This window comes from Chrysochloris asiatica, unplaced genomic scaffold, assembly GCF_000296735.1.
Source record: "Chrysochloris asiatica unplaced genomic scaffold, ChrAsi1.0 scaffold00142, whole genome shotgun sequence".
NCBI lineage: Eukaryota > Metazoa > Chordata > Mammalia > Afrosoricida > Chrysochloridae > Chrysochloris > Chrysochloris asiatica.
Window position 1 is genome coordinate 4,052,631 of NW_006408660.1, and position 13,879 is coordinate 4,066,509.

Sequence of the window (13,879 nt, forward strand, 5' to 3'; positions counted from 1 at the left end):
TTCTCTAGGTAGGGTCCCGCTCTCGACTCTTCTCCGTTGATGGTCCTAGGGACCTCCATTCCTAGACTGGAAAGTTAATCACCACATGATACAATTTTACAAGACCTATGACTTTTTCATTGCAAATACTTTTTTAAAAAAAACCATAAAAGACAGCTATACACATGGACCTCACCAGATGGAATACAAAAAAATCAAATTGACTACAGCTGTGGGAAGAGATGGTGGAAAAACTCTATATTGCCAGTCAAAACAAGGGCAGACTGTGGAACAGACCATCAACTGCTCATATGCAAGTTCAGGCTGGAGCTGAAGAAAATTAAAACAAGCTTCATGAGAGCCAAAATATTACATTGAACATATCATACCTGAATTTAGAGATCATTTCAAGAACAGACTTGATGCATTAGACACTAATGACTGAAGAACAGAGAGTTGTGGGATGACATCAAGAATATTATACAGGAAGAAAGCAAAGGTCATTAAGAAGACAAGAAATAAGGAAAAGACTAAATGAATGTCTAAAGAAACTCTGAAACTTGCTCTCCAGTATAGGGATTCTAAAGCAAATGGAAGAATAAAGTAAAAGAGATAAACAGAAAATTTCAAAGGGCAGCTCAAGAAGACAGAGTGAAATATCATAATGAAATGTGCAAAAACCTGGAATTAGAAAACCAAATGGAAGAACACACTCAGCATTTCTCAAGCTGAAAGAACAGAAAAAAAAAAATCAAGCCTTGAACTGCAATATTGAAGGATTCTATGGGCAAATGAAGTACTGTGGGTTAATGCGCCAGACTGCAAAGCCGTTTGAACTACAAGGTCGGTGGTTCAAGCTCACCAGTCATTCTTTGGAAACCCTATACAGGGTTTATGGGTCGGAACCGATTCAACGGCACTTAACAACAACAACAATGGGCAAAACATTGCATGGTGCAAAAAGCACCAAAAGAAGATGGAAGGAATACACAGCATCACTGTACCAAAAAGAAATGGCCAATGTTCAACCATTTCAAGAGGTAGCATATAATCAAGAGACAATGGTACCGAAGGAGTATGTCCAAGCTGCACTGAAGGCATTGGCAAAGAACAAGTCTCTGGGAATTGATGAAGTGCAAATTGAAATCTTTCAACAAACTGATGAAACACTGGAGGTACTCACTCATCTATGCCAAGACGTAAAGAAGACAGCTACCTGGCCAAGTGATTGAAAGAGATCCATATTTGTGCTCATTCCAAAGAGAGTGTTTTTTTTGTGTGTGTACTCATTCCAAAGAGAGTCCCAATGGAATGCGGAAATCACAAGACAATATCATTAATATCAAATTCAAGTAAAGATGTACTAATGATAATTAAAAAACAAAACAAAAAATGGCTACAATAGCACATCAGTAGGGAACTGCCAGAGGTTCAAGTTGGTTTCACACAAGGATGTGGAACAAGGGATATCACTGCTGACGTCAGATATATCTTGGCTGAAAGTAGAGAATATCAGAAAGATGTTAACCTGTGATTTATTAACTACATGAATACTTTCATCTGTGTGGATTATTACAAGCTATGGATAACATTGTGAAGAAAGGAAATTTAGAACACTTAATTGTGCGCATGATGAGCTCAATTAGAACCAAGAGACAGTCATTGTAATAGAACAAGGGGACACTAAATGGTTTAAAATCAGGAAAGATGTGTGCCAGGGTTATGTTCTTTCACCATACTTATTCATTCTATATGCTTAGCAACTAAGTCAAGAAGCTGAATTACATGAAGATGAATGTGGCTTCAGGACTGAAGATAGATAAACAACCTGTGATATGTAAATGATATAACCTTCCTTACTGAAAGTAAAGAGGACTTAAAATACTTACTGATGAAGATCAAAGACTACAGCCTGTGGTATGGATTGCACCTCAACGTAAAGAAAACAAAAATCTTTACCACTGGAGCAATAAGTAACATCATGATAAATGGAGACAAGATTGAGGTTGTCAAGGACTTCATTTTGCTTGGATCCACTATCAACACTCATGGAAATAGCAGTCAAAAAATCAAATGATATATTGCATTAGAGAAATCTGCTGCACAAGACTTCTTTAAAGTGTTAAAGAGAAACGATGTCAGTTTGAGGACTAAAGTGTGCCTGACCCTAGACATAGTATTTTCAATATATATATGTGAAGGTTGGACAATGAATAAGGAAGACAGTAGAAGAAATGATGCCTCTAAGTTATGGCGTTGGAGAACAATATTTAATGTACTATGGATTGCCAGAAGAACAAAAAAATTTGTGTTGTAAGAAGTACAGCCAGAATGCTCCTTAGAAGCCAGGATGGGAGACTGTCTCTCGTTGTTGTTGTTGTTGTTATGTGCCGTGAAGTCGGTTCTGACTCATAGCAACCCTGTGCAAGGTTTCTGAGGCTATAAATCTTTACGGGAGCAGAAAGCCTCATCTTTCTCCCGCGGAACAGCTGGTCGTTTCGAACTGCTGATCTTGCGGTTCGCAGCCCGATTCATAGCCACTCATACTTGGGATATATTATCAGGAAGGACCTTTCCCTAGAGAAGGACAACATGTTTGGTAAAGTGGATGGCCAGTGAAAAAGAAGAAGACACCCAATGAGATGGATTGGTCTAGTGGCAGCAGCAATGGGCTCAAATATAACAATGATTGTGAGGAAGGTGCAGGGTTTGGCAGTGTTCCATTCTGTTGTGCATAGGACTGCTATGAGTCAGAACCAACTCAACAGTGTCTAACAACAACATCTTGTTTGAGCTCTCATTATTTTGGTCATTTGTTATTATGCAGCAAATCTAGCCTCATTGCTATAAATGTTAAAGAGAAGCATTTAATTAGACACCAAAAGAAGGATCCTGAAACTCAAGATGAAATAGGGGGAGACCCAGAAGTAGACATCAAGATAACTTCACAATTTGTTGAATTCTTTCATAGATTTTCTCTCTTATCTTCTGACAATTGCTGATCCCATTTACAGATGAGAAGATGGAATCTCAGATACATTACTTGCTTGTTCAAAGTCACCAAACTGTCAGTAAAAGAATGTGAGAGGGGGCTGTTGTGAAAATTGTCCTTAATGTGTCCCCAGCACAGTGCCTGGAGCATAGTAGGTGAACAATAAAGATCTTTTTGATGAATAAATGCATCCTCTGCTTTTAAGGGCACACTTTTTCCATGGTCTCATACCATTTTCTTGATTTCTTAGACAAATGATGGAGAGGAATAGGAGAGGAAGGAATGATGCTTTTGTAATGCTGAGTGATAAAATTGGCTCCCATCAGCTTCCTCAAGGCCAGCACCACAGTTAGCCAGGACAGTGTGAGAAGGGCTAGGCACCTGTTGTTTGTCTCCCAGGATCCCCTCACCCTCCCTCCAGTAGCAGCATCTTGATTTTCGTCTTGGTGATGCGTCAGCTAACATTGGCTCTTTCCAGCACTCTGATCTTGCCTTCTAAACCATGAGAGAACAAATTTGTTTGTTAAAGCCATCCATTTGTGGTTTTTCTGTTAGAGCAACACTGGAGAACTAAGACAGTAGCTTTCAATAGAAAATGTAAGTGTTCTGAGACCCATTAAAGCTTAAGATCAAATGTTTCCTAAATAGTTACTATTATACTGTTTCTGGTGGTGGTGGCGGTGTGCTGTGAAGTTGATTCTGACTCACGGTGACTCTATATAGAATTTCTGAGGCTGTAAATCTTTACAGGAGCAGAAAGTCTCATCTTTCTCCCATTGAACCACTGGTAGTTTCGAACTGCTGACCATGTGATTAGCAGTCCAATTCATAATCACTACACTACCAGAGCTCCTTACTGTTTCTGGTAGTTTATCTTTTTAAAAAATTGTATTTGATGGTTATTGTGGAAAATATTCACGGAAAAACATAAACAATTGAACTGTTTTTTCATGTATAATTCAGTGACATGTATTATATCCTTTGCTTTATGAAACCATTCTCACCATCCTATTTTGAGTTGTTCTTCCTCCAATAACATAAACTCACTGCCATCTAAGATTTATATTTAAACTTTTGAGTTGCTGATATTAATTTGATCCCATATAGATAGTTCTTAAAAGAGCATAGTTCTGAAGGCAGATTGCTTTTACTAGTTAAGCTAAACTATTGTTTGGTTTTAAGAAATCTTAAGGTTCAAAGATTATTTCATTGAGTCTTCATGACTCCAGAAAGTCTGGAATTCACAAGAATTTGAAATTCTGTTCTGTATTTTCCCCCTTTGGAATCTCTGGTCAAGGTGTTCAGTAATGGTAACTGGGTACCATCAGTTTTTCTGACCTTATGATATAAAAGGCAGTTGCTTTTAGAGGCAATTAGACACACATTCCATATTCTCCTCCTATTCCTGACTCTCTTTCTACCTCTGTTGTTCCAGGTATATAGGGACCAGTTGTTGTGCCGTGGCTTGCAAACGTTTACGACTCCAGGCACTATACATCAAACTAGGAGGTAGAACAGAACCACTAAACATGTTATTAGGACAATGAACTGAGATGTCCCATGAAACCATGACATTAAACCAAATCCCATAAGATGTTTGGTTGTAGATAAGGTGCTGTAGCAGCTACTTTTTTTTTTTTTTCCCTTTGTGTCATTGTTGTAAATATATGTATTCAACTTTACCAGTCCAACTTTTTACAGATGTACAACTTACTGGCAAGAATCCCTACTTGTAATCAACATGATACTTCCAACCTGGTATTTAACCTTAAAAGTATTCACCACCTACCTTGAGAGGAGCAGAACACTCTGAATTGCAAAGCATCAACTAGTTGCATTAATAGAGCAGAGGGTAGTTAGCTGCTCAACTTGAAACATAACTTGTGATAGAGTTGACTATGATGTCACCCATAGCTCTGGCTTAAAAGTCCAAACACTTTACTGTCAAATGCAGTTCTGCTACTCACATCCTGTGTGAACACTGGCTTGTTCTCTAGTCTTTTTGAGTGAGCTGGGCTTGTCCATGAGCCACACAGAGCCCTCTTCAGGGAAGCACAGGTTGACCCACCACAGGGAGGGCAGTTAGCAGATGGCTTCCACTTTAGAGAATCATCTTGCCCAAGGTCATGCATTTCTCTGGGAAGTTGGCATTCAGTGACTGGATCAAGTGAAGGTGTAAAAATCTAACCAAGTCTTATGGACAGTATTTGCTCTAGAACCCCCTGTGGGGTAGAACAGGCTTTGCTGGTCTGGTATTGTACCTTCCTTTCATAAATGTTGATCTCTAATAAGTATTTTTGCACCTTGAACCCAGCACCTACTTTTGGAGACTCCAAGTTGTGGCACTTGGGCCTTATTTTCCTCATCTGCAACCCATAAATATACCTGGCACCGCCTTCTAAAGATGGCAGTCTGCTAGTGGTCAATGCAGGTAAGAGCTGAATCTGGCTCTCTCCTGGCCAATTCCTTCCCCATGCCACCAAAGAAACAGATGGGAGCCAAGAAAAGGGCTTCCAGTGCTGAAGGAAGAGCACATCAGAAAATGAGAACAGCCAGTTCTTGTAGGGAGTTTTACAGGACACACTAAGGTCTTGAATCATTCCAATTTGTTGGGTCTATAGCTGCTACAACCCCCTGGTGATATGCTGGACAGGGAAGGCTTGCTGTGCAGCACTGTGAAACTCTTTACAATGTCCTACAGGAAAATCATTAAGCCATGTTCCAGGGTGGATCCTGGCCTGTCGTAAATCCTCAATAAGACTTCTGGGTTGTGTTTTGAGATGCTAAGTATTGAGGATAAGGGAATGATGAAGTGTTTTTCACTTGGCAGGGAGAGAATTTCTACGATTCATTTCCTTTTATGGAGCAAGAGAAAGAAAGAGAATGTGTGTCTCTGTGTGTGTATATAAGAGAGAGAGAGAGAGAGAGATGGCAATGTGTAAGTTTCCATCACTGTCTTTCTAAAAATTCAGTGCAGTCAGATAGTGATGATTCTTTTATCCAGCCCCCAAATGCATGTTAAAAATGCCAGTCAACTACAAAATATATACACCATTTGGGTTTTAATAAATGCCAAGCTGTCTATGCTGATTAAATTTAGAGGAAATGCTTATCTTCTACAAGCTTAATCACCTGTGGTTATCTTTTGGAGACTTCATAACAAACAGTAAATCTGAAAAAAGAGTTTTAATTTTCCCTTTCCCCAACCCTGTCCCTAGCCTCTTGGGTTTCTTCTCCTGGTCTGTGTGGTGTGTGCTACCTCCCCTCCCTCCCTTCTAATTTAGCAGTCTCAGATGGTAGTACCATGCCATACCCGTTTGGGAGATTTCTCCCTTGAAGGTTTTCTAATTAAGTCTTCTAGAAAAATGACATTTAATTACAGAGAGAGGTTTTCTTTGGGTTCCAAAGACAGTAGATATTTCAATCAAATCGTTGCTGTCCTTGTATTCTTTTCCTCTTTCCTTTTTTCTTGCCCAGTGAGACGATAAAGAAAAAAAGTCTAAAAAATCCATGGAGAAACTACATTTTATGCATGTTTACTTAATTATTTTGACAGGCTTCCAGTGGGCCATGGAACATTTCAAACTCATTTCTAAGATTCAGGCTTCAATCAGATAAACACATTTGATTAAACATCCTTTTAAACTCATTATCAGCTCAGCAATGACTCCTTTCAAAATGACCTTTCAGATGATCTTCCGATCTCAAATATGTGGTGTTAGCAATACGACCTTCAGTGTTATCTGTTTGCAGTTCTGGATTCAAAGTGGGCCCCTCAAAGTCACCTCAGTATGACTTTGCAAAGGGAAAGCTGGACTGCCCTGAAGTTCAGGGGAGCCGTAGGAGAACTGGGTCTGACTTATTTTTCCATTAAAAAAATCATTTTTAATGTACTAAAATATATGTAACAAAAATTTTGTCATTTCAAGTGTACAATTAGACAAAACGTAATTGTTTTTGTTAGGTGTCATTAAGTTAATAAACAAAAATATCAACATGTGAAGTTACTGTTTCTTGACTTACCCTCCATCTAGGTCTGTACACTTCTGAAGGCAGTGTTTTCATCTCTCTAATTCTTCCTGGAAGAATTCTACACTTTTTGGTTCACATCATGTCAAGGTGATAGTTTTGACATCCTCCAGGGATTCAAATTGTGTTCCTTTTATATATTCTTTGAGTTTGGGGAACAAAAAGAAGTCTGAACAGGCAAGATTAGGGCTGTAGAATGAATGGGGTAAGGTTTTCCAGTGAAATTCTCATAGGACAACCCTTGAAGAATGAGCAGGTGCATTGTTGTGGTGGGAAAAAAAATTCCTTGGTGCATATTTTTCTGGCCTTTTTCTTATCAAAGCAATTTTCAATTTTCTGAAAATTTTTTCATAATAAGCCCCTTGGGAATTCCCCAAAATAGTTATCATAACCTTCTAAGTTGACCTTTCTGCCTTAAATGAACTGCCTCAGCAATTGTACTTGAAAACCCTCCCCCCGCTTTTTTTAAGGCATTCTTTTTACTGAAAAAACTTGTCTGGAATCATCCACCGATCAGAGAGATAGGTTTAAACACATTTTGTCTGGAATAAACCTGTGTATGCATGAACTCGTGGAAGTAGCAGTCAAGAGATCAGACGACGTATTGCACCGGGCAAATCTGCTGCACAGGAACTTTTTAAAGTATTGAAGAGCAGAGATGTCAGCTTGAGGACTAAGGTGCGCCTGACCCAAGCCATGGTATTTTCAATAACCTCATATGGATGCGAAAGCTGGACAGTGAATAAGGAGGATCGTAGAAGAATTGATGCCTTTGAGTTGTGGTGTTGGAGGTGAATACTGAAAGTGCCATGGACTGCCAAAAGAACCAATAGATCTGTTTTGGAAGAAGTGCAGCCAGAGTGCTCCTTGGAGGCCAGGATGGCTAGGCTTCGTCTCTCCTACTTTGGACATATTGTCCGGAGGAAACAATCATTGGAGAAGGATGTCATGCTGGGTAGGGTGGAGGGTCAGAGAAAAAGAGGAAGACCCCCAACGAGATGGATCAGCCAGGTGGCATCATCAATGGACTCAAGTGTGGCAGCAGTAGTGAGGTTGGCCCAGGATCGGACATTGTTTCGTTCTGCTGTGCATGGGGTTGCTATGAGTCGGTTCCAACTCGATGGCACCTGACAACAACAACAATGCATGAACTGGAACTCTCGTAGCAATGCTTTTTTACTTCCTACAATGCAGTGATTTACTTAATATGACCCTTTTATCTATAGTCTTTGTGACTCCCACAAAATACCTGGGTGGGACCATGCAGACTGAGTGTATTTACTCTTTTTCTGATGGGCCTAGGTAAAAGAATGTGGGGGAAGATGCAGAATAGGATTGCATGACTCAGTTGTAAGTAATTATTAGCAGAGTTCGTTGTGATTGTATTTGGAACTCTAATGTGGTGATTGGTCAATTTTGCCATCTCACTGGGTATAAAATGAGCCACCTCAGAAACAGGAATGAAGGATCTCACTACCATCAAGAAAGAAGAGTCAGGAAAAAGGGAGTGTGTTCTTTGGGCACCAAAATCCCTGTATGCTGAACTTACTTACTTCAGCAGACAGAGGCTGAGGAGTAGCAGCACCAGACCCAAGAGTCACAGCACAGGCAGAGCAATGGGCTTCCCAGTCCACACAGAAAGTAAAGTTGAATGCCTTTAGGTAGTAGTTTCACTTGAGGAGTGGGGTGCCTCCAGGCACTTAATCGGGGGAACTACATTTGCTGACCCTTGGAGCTAGAGCAGAGTGTCTGTGGGCTGAGGCTTATGGTGGACTGGCACGCCCTTTCAGCATTTATCACCTGTGCTAAAAGAGTTTTGTAACATTGCCTTGGTGGGGCAGAGGCAAAGGCAAAGTGGCTGAGAGGCTGAGAGTCCTCAGACCTGAGAGAGGTGTACTTGACCAGAGACCTGTATCCTGAGCATTTTGGATCCTGATTGTAACCTGTTAACTTCGCTAATAAACTTTATAATTGTGAATATTGTCTGTGAGTTGTGTGTGTCCATTACAAGAGATTTCGAACCCAACAAAGAAATAGAGTGCTGTGGGAAGGATGGTTGGTGGCAGAATTGGTCAAAGAACTGGGAGGGTAGAGGTATGCCTCATAGAAATCAATGTCAAGTTTGATTCTCCTCCCCTAGTGAAGTCAGAGGAGGTCAGTCACCACCCCTGCACCATCTTCACACTTACCCTTTTATTAGCTGCATTCTCCATGTTGAGCAATCATCACTACTATGGATTCCCAATAGGTTTTCATCCCCCAAACATTATCCCTTAAGCAACAACTTTCCATTCTTCTCATCCCCTAGTAGCCACTAATCAACATTTGTCTCTATGGATTTCCTATTCTAGATATTTTACGTAAGTGGGATAATACAATATTTATCCTGTGTTGTCCTAATTTCACTCAGTATAATGTTGCTTATTAGTGTTGTGTCTTGTATCAGAACATCATTTCTCTTTATGGTTGAGTAATATCCCATTGTATGTACTGACCACATTTTGTTTACATATTCTTCTGTTGTTAGACATTTGGATTGATTCTACCTTTTGGCTATTGTGAATAATTTTTCAATGAACAATGGTGCAAAAGTATCTTGTGGAGTCCCTGCTCTGAAGTCTTTTGGGTATATACCTAGGAGTGGAATTGCTGGGTCATATGGTCACTCTTTGTTTAATTTATTGTGGAAACTGGGCTTGATTTTGAAATTCAGTTTGCAGTTGGAGTGTAGAAACATTCACTTCCAAATATTTAAAATCCCAGGACTTGAAGTCCAACTCACTGGGGTTGAATCCCAGCTCTCTATTTGAAAATGTAACCTCTTACCCTCAGATTTGTCATTTGTAATATATACTTTATACTTGCTCACTCCCATGGTTGTGGTGGAAATGAAATGGGTTGATACATGTGAATGCTATTAGAATTGCAGTAGGTTGAATTCTTTAGGAGACAGAATCTGATTGGAGAGTAACTTGTGTTGGTTCTGACTCACAGTGACCCTGTATAGGGTTTCTGAGGAGCAACTGGAGGGTTTGAACTGCCAGCCTTGCAGTTAACAGTCCAGTGCTTAATCTTCAGCACAACACCAGGACTCTGGAGATTAACATGTAAGAGGTTTATTAAGAACTGCTCTTGGATTCAACATCAGTGGAGGGAAGGGAAGGAAGAGTGGGGAAAGGGAGAAGCCAAGCTACAATGTAAGCTTAATGATTGCCTTAGCCAATCCCACAGGATGCTGTGGAGTTAGAGGTGTCCCAATATCTGGCCAAGATGGCTGGGTCTTTTAGTCTGCATCATTCAATCACTATGCGGCCCACTCAGGATGGGGAGGACCTTGGGTGAGGAAGCTCTGCAACTGACACTGTCCTGAAGAGGCTGCAGATGTTTGTCTGCCTCCAGCACCCTAATAGCTCGGGCAGAATGTTCTTTCTTGAAGGAGGATATCTGAGTGGAATATTCCCGCCACCACCTCAACTCCTAATAGATGTAGCTTCTGTTGTTATTAATGGGTCTAGATTAAAAGGAGATTTCTGAATGCTTTCTTTTCTGTAGGATGCAGAGCACTAACCTAGCTGAACACTGCATTGCATCTATCAATTTAGTCATTTGTTCAACAAATGTGTTTCAAGTGACTCCTGTGGTATTCCAGGCAGTGTGCCAAGCACTGGGGACACTTCTCTTGCTCTCATGTATCTAACATTCTTAATGAGGACCTTATCTTGGATGAATGTTTCATAAACTTTACCTCTTCTGACGAATAGATGAGGATGACTGTCTTTTAGGTGAGGAAACAAGCTTATAACACATACATGCACACTCACACATAGCATCAAAGGTTTTGTAGGTTGTGTCAATTGGATTCTCTTCCAAGATAGAGTTAGGAGTACAGGAAGCTTATTGGATTGATGCCTATGAAAGATGAAGGGGTAAAAAGCAGCATTGGGCAGAAGCCTATGGATTATGGTTCAGATCTCACAAATCTTGGCCATTTCAAGGGGAAGATATCAAGTAAATGAATCCCCTATTGGGCAGAGATGGACAAGCCCTAGTCCCTTCCATGCTCTGTCATTTGCAAGGGGCTGCCTGGGAAGAAAGTATCCTTAGTTCCAAGGTCATGACAGAACTAGAAGGCGTGCCATACAGGTGATGAACAGTAAGTTCTCTATAGAAAAAAGAGCTTTCTGGATGCTACATAAAGATGAAAAGAGATTGTCTCTGCAAGCAGGGTCCCAGCACATGATAGGCATGGTAGAAGGACCTGGACAACTTTTCAATCCTTTTCACCCTTTTTTGTGGTAGCTTTGGAATTTGCAGTGAGGAATAGGAGACTGAAAGGTTATGTTGTATTAGGTTTCTTTGGTAACAGTAATATTACTCTATTAATCTGTTGCATTGTTAGTTGGTTCCAATTCACAGCGACCCTATGAATGAAACACTGCCTGGTCCTGTGCTATCCTCACAGTCATCGCAGGTTTGAATCCATTGTTACAGCCACTAGCAAGCATGATGTCCATCTCCTGAGACTGGTTCCTCCTGATAACATGTCCAAATTATGTGAGACAAAGTCTTGACATTCTTGCTTCTAAGGCTGTACTTCTTTTAAGACAGATTTGTTCATTTTTTTGGCAGTCCATGAATGTTCTTTGCCAACACATAATTCAAATGCATTAATTCTTATCCAGTTTTCTTGATTCATTGTCCAGCTTTCCCATGCATAAGATGACTGAACATATTGTGACTTGGGTCAGGTGTACTGTAGTCTTCAAAGTGACTATTATTAATCTGTTGTTATTAAGTGCTATTAGCCATTTCTAACTCATATCGACCCTGTATGGAGTCCTCATGTGGTGCTGTAGGATTAGCACTGGACTGCAAGGTCTATCTGAATTGCAAGATTGGTGGTTCAAACCCACCAGCCTATACAGGGTCGCTATAAATTGGAACTGACTCCATCACACTTAACAACAACAACAACAGGGTTTCTGAAGAACAGCTGGAAGAATTGAACCACTGACCTTGTGGTTAGCAGTCCAGTGCTTATATTACAGTGCTAGGCCATCTATTGAGTGTTTAATTACATATCAATCACTGTCCTAAGCAATGTAAATGACCTCTGTGTATCCTTACTTGATTCTCTGAATTAGGTACCTCATTATTTCCATTATACAGATGAGGAAAACAGGACCCAAAGGGAGAAGGTCACTTGTTTGAAACTCACAGCAAATAAAAGGAGGTTTCAAAAAGTTTGTGGAAAAATGGAATGAAGTGATAATGGAATTTTTCCATGAACTTTTGAAGCCCCGTCATATGAGTCAGAGCTTTTGATCTGGAAATTCTGAACCGTCTGTTGGGGCCCTGACAACTCAGTTAAAGTTCTCAGAAAATCGCCCAACTAGAAAACAAGATTTGGGAGCACAGTACCGATTATCTAGATGTATGGCAAAATGTAACAGCCTAATTTGATGGGAGGTCAAGGCACCCTCAGTGTGTCTCTGGGAAGCTGTCACGCTAGTACGCATTCTGCAGGGAAACTAAAATCACTTTGCAAACAAAGTAAATAAGAACAAAGGAGAAAAGGAATGGAATGTTATCGGGGACAGAATTTAGAAACTTATTTTTGTGTACCTGAGAGCCTCTAAGAACAGCTGTATTCTTTCTTACTTCCTGAATTAAACTGAGAAGTAAGTAAGTCTCTTTCAGATAAAAATGACTACAAATGCCTTTGGGCAGGGGTTTGGAAAACTGCACTGTGTTTTCCTGGTGGAGCTGGAATTTCACAGGGAGGACATAACTTTGTCATTGCCACGTTAACAGAGGATAATTGCTTGTTGAATCTATGCCTGGAAGAGTCTCAGATGAGGACGACTGTTCCCAGTTGTTCCTGCCAGAGATTGTCATTGTTGTCGTTAGATGCCATCTAGTCAGTTCCAGCCCATAGGAACTCTTTATATAACAGAACAAAAACACTACGCAGTCCTGTGCCATCCTCAAAATTCTTAGGTTTGAGTCCCTTGTTGCAGTAACTGTGCCAATCTATCTAATTGGGAGTCTTTTGTTTTTGCACTGACCTTTTGCTTTACTGAGCATGATGTCCTTCTCTAGGGACTATTCCCTCATGGTAACATGTCCAAAGAGGAAGTCTTACCATCTTCACTTCTATTTATTTATTTTTAAATGCTTTATTGTGAATTATGTGATAGTTTACATGGGAGGACATTAGCTTCACATTGATCCCGTCGTATATCATTTCCTTGCCATGGTTACAATCCCCTCCATGCATCATCCACCAACCAAAGGGTATACCCTACAAGCCTGCCCCCCCCACCCCCAGTCATCTGCACACAGCCCCTCTTCTTCTCTGGGTCCAAAGTCCCCAGCTGCTCCATCTCCCTATGTCATCGTCTCTGCCTCCATTCCTGGCATCACTGCTTCTCTGGGTAGGGCTCCGTTCTCTGCTCTTCTCCCTTGATGGTCCCATGGACCTCCACTCCTAGACTGCAAAGTTAATCACTTCCCTCCCTTTGCCACAAAACGTCTACCTTTACATTTCTAGCCCTTACAACCAGTCCTGATAACAATTATTCACTATTGTGTCACAAGAGATCTTTCCGCATCTCCTTTCATCAGCCCCGACTAGACAGAATGGATACTACTCAGTTGAGATTCTACCTTTCTCCACGCCCTCTGGATCTAGTTCCCTCTTGAAAGCTTGTAAGCCAGTCACTTCTTGCCTCTGTAGCCTCCCCCCCCGCCCCAATTCTGGGTAGCCGATATCCATCCCTGTCCTCTCCATGTGCAGAGGGGGTGAGAATGATCCTCGCTGTGAAGATTTGTTCCCTCTTTTGAGCTACTGCATCCATAGGTGTAGGTCAAGTTCAT